An 8,320-nucleotide genomic window follows, 5' to 3' on the forward strand; every position below is an offset into this window, starting at 1 on the left:
GCCCAACCCTGCGTGGAAGACATCACAGTTGATGCCAGGCACAGCCTTGGGTGTCAGTGGGGTCTCTGAAAGAAAAAGGGGATTTTTTGGTGTTGTTGTTTTGTTCTTGGGTGTTTTGTTTTTTGTTATTTGGGGTTTTATTGAGATAAGGTCTCGCTGTGTAGCTCTGGCTAGTCTGGAATTTGCAATGTAGACCACGCTGGTCTTGAACTCAGATCTGCTCTTCCTGCCTCTGCCTCCTGAGTGCTGGGATTAAAGGCAGGTGCCACGACACCTGGCTAATGTAACGTTTTTTTATGTGTAAGTGGTTTGCTTGCTTGTATTTTGTGTTCCATGTGCATACCTACAGCTCTCGGAGGTCAAAAGCAGGGTCGGATCCCCAGAATTGGAGTGACAGGAAGTTGTGAGCCACCACATGGACACTCAGAACTGAGCCTGAGTTCCCTGGAAGAGCAGCCAGTGCTCTAATGGAGCCAACTCCCTAGCCCCAAAATATTTAATTTAATTAGTTAATTAACTTTTACATGTACAGACATTTGTCTACATGTATGTCTGTGCACCATTGCATGCCTCGTGCCTTCATCAGCCAGATTAAGGCATCAGATTCTCAGGGACTGGAGTTACAGGTGGTTGTGAGTCACCACACAGCTGCAGGGAATTGAACTCGGGTCCTCTGGAAGAACAGTCAGAGCTCTTAACCACTGAGCCATCTCTCCAGTCTAATAATGACTCCTGTCGGTGCTCTATTCATACAAGAATTCCTGGCAATCTCTTATATCCATGCTGCCAGAGAAGGAGTTCCCACCCTGTGGTCCGCTGTGCAGCCTTTCTTCCTGGCAGATAGCAGAGCCAAGAGCTTGCCTGGGCTCCCTGTGCCAGGGTTTAGTCACCAACCATCCCGTGGTTTTCTAGAACACACTGACAAAGATTAGTTATAAAATAGATACACTCACTAAATCCAAAAGGCAATCGGTGAAATTACCCACTAGGCCAGCATGAATTCCAAGTTGTATATTTCTTTCCTATAGAGAGGAATAGGGATGTAGGCAGATTTCAGGAGTGAAATGGCTGTGGGGAGAGGGTCTCCTGGAGGCAGGAACTAGCATGCAAACATTACATCCAGTACTGGTGTTAGGGGTGGGATCTAGGGCTTTGTTTGCCAGACGAGTGTTCTCTGAGCCACACCCCAGGCCCAGGGCTACTGTACTCAATTGGCTTGATTTGGGGCTTGGGTTATTTAACAGGTTCCCAGACCTTAGTGGTCCCCAAGACCTTAGTAGCTCCAGACATTAGTGGCCCCAGATCTTAGAGGCCCTCAGACCTTCGCACAACTGACTCCATGATGGAGGACCATTCAGGTTGTAAGACTCAGCATGTAGTCAGCACCACCAGCCACAACGATAACAAAGACCTAATCCATCAAAGTCTGTAGTTCTGGACAAGTTTCTAAATGTCCTTTTGCCTCTGTAGATCTGCTTCTGGCTAACTGTTCTTGTTAAGGGAAGTGCAACACCCCAGGATATGGGTTTTTGTGCTTTAAAGCTCATTCTGAAAACAATTTAGGGCTACCCTGAGATCCAAACACTGAGTGTGGTCGCCAGCAGGCTAGCAAAGACTTCCCATTGACTCTCACCCACGTCCAAGCAGTCCTCTCTGGCAGATACCTGGCCACAGTAACTGTCCTGATCAGTTGGTTTCTGTGCCTTGCTTGCGTGTGTGTTTGTTTTTCCAACTTGAAACAAGCTAGTATCATCCGAGAAGAGGAAACCTCAGTAAAAAAAAAATTTCCTTCAGGGGGCTGGAGAGATGGCTCAACAGTTAAGAGCACTGACTCCTCTTCCGAAGGTCCTGAGTTCAAATCCCAGCAACCACATGGTGGCTCACAACCATCTGTAATGAGATCTGATGCCCTCTTCTGGTGCTGTCTAAAGACAGCTACAGTGTACTTATGTGTGATAATAAATAAATCTTTAAAAAAAAAATGCCTCCATCAGACTGGCCCATAGGCAAGTCTGTGGAGAGTTTTCCTGATGGAGGTGGGAAGGCCCATCTCAATTGGGCTGCACCATTCCCACAAGGGTGGTCCTAGGCTGCAGATGTAAGAAAACCAAACAAACCCGTAGGTAAGCAACGTGGTCTCTGCGGCAGCTCCCGACACCAGGTCCCTGCCTTGAGTCCCTGCCCTAATGTTCCGATGCCCCACGGGATGGACTGTAAGCTGGAAGAGAAAATAACCCTTTCTCCCCCAAGTTGCTTTTGGTCAGTGTTTTATCACAGCAATAGAAAGCAAACTAAGACAGACTCTCATGTAGCCCAGGCTGGCCTCTAACTCACTACATAGCTAAGGCTGGCATCAAACTCATGACCCCTCTGCCTCCACCTCCCCGGAGCTGATATTCCAGGTTTGCACCACTATATCCAGATGACTTTTTTTCTTTCATTGTGTAGCCTGGGCTTTAATCAAGCTCCAGAATCAAGTACCTCCTGCGCCTGTTGCTGGGGTTACAGACACGTATGGACCACGGCATCCCCAGCCTTTGGCAGTCTTTCTATGGATAGATCATTAGAGTTTTCTTGTTCAGGTCTGCCTTTATGCAGATAAGATACCAGAGAGAGCTACTCACTGGCCCTGGGGGAACAACCCTGCCTCTTCCCTTCATCACCCCCTTGGCCACCACCCCAGAAGGAAGCACAGACAAGGAAGAGAGCCCTCGCATGCTCTGCTGTGGAAGGAGGCACCGGGGAGAGTCTTGAGGGTGAGTTGGCCTTGGGCTGGGCACAAATCTGGGAGAAACGGTTTCAGGGGAGTTCAGGTCTTCTGTGTAGTTCAGGGGGCCTGGAACTCCCGTTCGTCTCCCTGTCTGGGCCTCCTAGTTTTGGAATTATCTGCTTACACTGCCATGCCCAGTTCGGGGTTGTTGAAGGTGACATTCAGGCAAAGCAGAGGGCGACGCTTCTCAGATATTTTCATCTTAAGTGACAGGACACCTCTGGAATGCAGGCATCATAGGTCTGTGTATCTCCTAGCTGAAGTTTGCGATACCAGAGGATCAAATGTAGGTTTGTAAACCGTAGCCCCACCCGGTTGCCCCCACCCCATAGCCTTACCGTATAATCAAGGCTAGCCTCAAATTCACTTCAGCTTTCCTAGAGCAGGGCTCACAGCAGTATTTGTAGCATTGGGGAGTGAATCTAGTCTCACGCCTGAGTGTGAGACACGTCGTCCCCTGTGCTGAGCCACACTCTCAGCCTTCTTTGAACTGTTTGAGGTGGGATGTAGCAAGACAGCTAAAGACTATTAGTTCTGTTTGGACTACAGTGATTCTTGTGGCCATTGGGAAGTGTGCTTGGGAGTCTACATCCAGGCCTACTGTGAATATACGGTGGGCACATACAAGAGTCCCTAAGAAGGCATTAGATATCATAGCTCAAGCCTGAGACAGGGTCTCACTAAGTTACCCAGGCTGGCCCAGAATTCCTTCTATAGCCCACCCAGCCAAGACCTGAATTTTCTTGATCCTCCTGCCTCAGCCTCCCAAAGGATTAAAGGTGTGTACACTGTGCTCATCCCCAAGCTGGCCTTTCCACCAAGCTCCCTGGGGAGGTGGCCCACGGACTCATGGCCCGGTTACTGGTAGTTTTGGATGCAAGGGGGAAACTGTGTGCTGCGCCCCTCCGCCCCCAGGATGGGGGCTGGCTTCCACATCACACTCCTCGGGCTGTGAAGGTAGGAAATGGACGATAATCCGGACTCGGTTCTTTCCTGCGCTGCGGAATGATTGACAGCACAGCCAGGGGGTGGAGTCGTGCAGCTCGCTCATCTGTGTGCTCATTCGAAGATTTCAAATGGTCACTGCCTGTTCTGCCCTCTGGCGGCCGAGCCGCGCACTGCGCCACACAGCGGTTACCTGAGACTCTTACCTAACGCTCTGAGGAATCCTTTCCTGAGGAAACTATGTCACCTCCACCTCCTCCTAACGTCCCAAAGTTTCTACTTAAATGATATCATGGGAGGTCTTCTGTGTGGATATTTTTGTCTGTCTGTCTGTCTGTCTGTCTGTCTGTTTTCGAGACAGGGTTTCTCTGTGTAGCCCTGGCTGTCCTGGAACTCACTCTGTAGACCAGGCTGGCCTTGAACTCAATCCGCCTGTCTCTGCCTCCCAAGTGCTGGGATTAAAGACCTGTACCATCACTGCCTGGCGATCTATATATGTATGTTTTACTTAAAATTATGCTTTTTTGAAATATGTTTTTTATTGAAGTAGCATTATGTTGCTTCCCCCCTCCCCTTCCTCCCTCTAGTCTCTCCCAAATATTCTCCCTCCAGCAGCAAATAGATTTGCTTGCTTTGCAATGCTGGGGACCAAACCCCAGCAACAAGCACATAGATGACGTCCTATCCCTGAGATGCCACTGTTAAATGGTTAAGGTGGGGCTGGATCAATAGCTCAGAGGTTAAGAGCGCTGGCTGCTCTTTTAAAAGACCTTGGTTCAGTGAATTCCCTGACTGTGACCACTCATGGTCATCTGTAACTTCAGTTCCAGGGGATCTGGTCCCTTCCTCTGGCCCCTTCAGGTACGTTACTCACACGGTGCACATGTGCACATAAAGACACAACATCCTTACATACAAAAATATTTGTATAAAGTGTTTAAAATGGCTGAGGTGATACACACCTGTAATCCCAATGTTGAAGAAGCTGGGGCAGGAGAGTTATGTGAATTCCAGACCAGGCTGGGATAGATCCCGAGTCCAGGCTCAGGAACACAAGAACAGCAGTTATATCCATATCCAAGACAGTCCTGGGTTCTCACCCCACAAACAGCCATAAAAAGATGGAAGGGCTAGAGGGGCCACTCAGTCATTAAGTCATTGAGTATGAGTCTCTGGGTTCGATCCTCAGGGCGGATGAAAACACTGAGGCAGAGACGGGATTGCTGGAGCTCGCTAGCCAGCCAGTCTAGCCTAAAGTGAGAGTGCCAGGCCAATGGGATGCTTTATCTCAAAAGATGTAGGGAGTGTTTCCGAGGTTGTCTTCTGGTCTCCACAAACCTGTATACACACGCGCACATACACCACACACAAATGCTTGAATTGTTAAAAGGTAAATAAAATAAAATCTAGCCCTTATGTATTCTTTTTAACCACAAGTTAAAAAGTGATGCTGTTGTGGGGGTAGGGGCAGCTAGAAGGATGCTTTTCTAAATCAAAGAGGCAATGCTTAGTCATCAGAAGCCACACAAAGTTGCTGAGAACTGTAATGACCTGGCTCTCATGCTGCGGGCCCGTGACTCTGCGGAGCGCACCCTGCTTGCCCACTGTACCCTGTGATAGACAAGATCAAATTCTGTTCTTGGTGCAGGCAGCACAGAGCAAGCTGGTCATGCATGCATCTGGGACGTCCACACTGGGTGTGGACCATAGGCTCCCTGCTTTGGAGCCGCGGGTGAGCAGCGTGGACAGCGGCTGAAATGATGACCAGGCACAAACTCCCGCCCTTGCCTCTTCCTCTCATTCACTACTTATTGTTTTGGACTTGGGTTCTCCCAGCCAGGGGACACACCCCCGAGCAGTGTAGCTAAGAACAGGGTCCAGGTGACAGAAGAAACGTTGGGTGAGCATTGGACTTTAGACATCCTGCGTCAACCTCCCTCTCAAGACAAGGTGCAAGACAGCGGCATGGCTGAAGAATGGGTGTGCGTGGACCTTGTCACGACCCTTTCCTTATCGAAGCCCGGAATAGAAATGACGGGTGCCAGACAGATCCTACCCGAAAACAACCTCCCTTGCATGCCCGCCTCACGCCGTGCCCTCAGAGGGCATCAGGGCTTTTCCACTATGCTGAGCAACCTGACGTGCTGCCCCATGGCATAGAAAGATAACGGTTTACGAAGAGGCCGGTTGGTGCTCACTAGTGGCATGCTATGTAATTTCAGTGCGAAAAGAATTGATTGCCATTGTGATAAGACAGAAGCTGGGAAATCTCAGCAAGCGTTCAGCAGCACACTAGGGTCCTTAGGCCACTCACTGCCAGGAAAATACCGTATCCTTGGCTTTAAAATCTGAAGGGGTGGCAGTGTGGCTCAGTGGTAAAGGCTGTGTGTGAGCCCTACCTACACCGGTATGACACATAAAACATCGTCCAGTTAGGGCAGAATCAGAACACACGGAAGAGTCCCCCGCACCAGTGGAAACATGCAGTCCCAGCACACAGAGGATCGGGAGTTTCAGGTCATCTTCACTACATACGGAGTCTGAATGGTTACATGAGACAGCCACGAAGAGACTGTAGATAAATGTGGCTCAGTGTCCTATGAACTCTTGTTTTTAGGGGTCTGATGTCCTCTTCTTGGCTTCCTCAGGCATCAGACATGCACAGCGTGCACATACACACATGATGGCAAACACTCATAGACAACATAGATTAAAATTAATATAAGAAACTCCACAAAAATACCACATGTATCATTTTATCGAATTTTTTTCTTCTCCATTTACAGTGCAGCAGATGAACCTGGGGCCTATTCACACTGAGCATCTGAACTATATACTTCTAGTTTCCCTCCCCAACAGTTTTCTTTGAGCCAAAGTCTCAGTATATAGTCCAGACTGGCAGCTACTCAAAATCTTCCCACCTCGGTTTTCCTGGGGTTGGAATGATAGATACGTACTGCCATGCCCAGTGTCATGCCAACTTGTGACAACCTAGAATCATCTGAGACAAGAATCTCAGCTGAAGAAAGTCTCAGAGCAGGTCAGTGGACATGTGTTTAAGGGATTGCCTTGATTGTTGATTGACATGGGAAGTCCCAGACCACTGTGGGCAACACATTCCCTAGGCAGAAGATCCTGCATGATTCAGGACAAGTAAAAGCTACAGGCAACTTGGGTTGTATTTGTTTCTCTCTGCTCTTGACTGTGGCTGTGATACGACTGACTACTGACTGAATGCCTGCCTTGATTCCCCCTCAGAGATGGGCAGTAACCTGGGACTTTAAAAAAACTAAACCCCTTCTCCCCAAAGTTGCTTTTGGTCAGGATGTTTTATCACAGCAATAGGAAGGAAACCAGGACACTTGGCTTGTCCCAAATTCTAAATACCTTCTCTACGTTCCAACAACAACAACAACAACAACAACAAAAAAACAAGTTCCTGAACTCAGGGAGCAGAGGCAGGTGGCTCTCTGAATTTAAGGCCAGCCTCGTCTACATAATGAGATTCTGGACAGCTAGGGCTATGTAAAGAGACGCTGTCTTAAAAACAACAAAAACAGAAATTAAGAAATTAAGAAAGAAAGAAAGAAAGAAAGAAAGAAAGAAAGAAAGAAAGAAAGAAAGAAAGAAAGAAAGAAAGAAATTCTACACACACTGACAGTTGTCTGTCTGTCCATCTCGCCAGTCTCCTTTCAATGTCCCCATTCTTTCCTTTAAGCTTTTCAGACAACCTCATTTTGCAACTCCCTCATTGCAAAACGCAGACTACCAGCACACACATGGCGGAGCTCCTCATGACCAGAGCACTCTTCACTTCCCCCACCCCGCCCCCACTTCCCTCATCTCCCACCTCGACTCCCCCAGCCTGCCAAGCGCCTTCAATCATCCTGAGTTGATCAGTGTGTTCATTTGACTGAACTCTGCCCGATACTTAATTTTTTTTATCAATTGACTTGAGGAGAGGGACTACATTTGAGAAAATGCCTTCATCTGATTGACTTGTGGGCAAGTCCGTGGGGCGTTTTCTTGAATGATGATTGACTTGCAAGGGCCCGGCTCATCATGTATCGATGTTACAACCTTTGGGCAGGTGGTCCTGGGATGTATTTTATAAAGCAAGCCTGAGGGACAAGCCAGCAAACCCCATTCCTCCACGGTCTTCGCTTCAGTTCCTAGTTTAGTTTGAGCTTCTGCGTGGCTTCTCTGGAGGATGTTCTGTGATCAGCAGTTGTAAGCTGACACAAACCCTCTCCTTCCGAAGCTGCTTTTGGTTGTGGTCTTCACCGCAGCAATGGGAAGCCAGCTAGGACATTCTGTTTCCCCAGCGAGTCTGAGCCCCAAGTGGCCAAGGCTATTTTTGTATCCATTTTCTTTCTTCAAAGGGCCGGGTAAATAAAAACACTGACTGACAGGAAAATCATACATAAACGCACATCCCAGAAAAAAGCAGCTTCCAAACATTTAAGTTTTTCTCTCCTTCCTCCCCTCCCCTTCTCGTTTCTTTCTCTCTTTCTTTACTTTCTTCTTCTTCTTCTTCTTCTTCTTCTTCTTCTTCTTCTTCTTCTTCTTCTTCTTCTTCTTCTTCTTCTCCTTCTCCTTCTCCTT

General features: G+C 48.2%; 1 protein-coding gene across 1 annotated transcript in view; it reads left to right on the forward strand.

The window, feature by feature from the left end:
- Positions 1–2,705: 2,705 nt before the first annotated feature.
- The window catches only part of Slc2a5 (solute carrier family 2 member 5), a 30,259-nt gene continuing 24,644 nt past the window's right edge, over positions 2,706–8,320 (forward strand). Inside the window, exon 1 of the mRNA XM_029540324.1 lies at positions 2,706–2,756. The gene's annotated coding sequence lies outside the window, so the exon portion shown is untranslated. The remainder of the gene's footprint in view (positions 2,757–8,320) is intronic.

Source organism: Mus pahari, chromosome 6, assembly GCF_900095145.1.
Source record: "Mus pahari chromosome 6, PAHARI_EIJ_v1.1, whole genome shotgun sequence".
In the NCBI taxonomy this organism is placed as follows: Eukaryota; Metazoa; Chordata; class Mammalia; order Rodentia; family Muridae; genus Mus; species Mus pahari.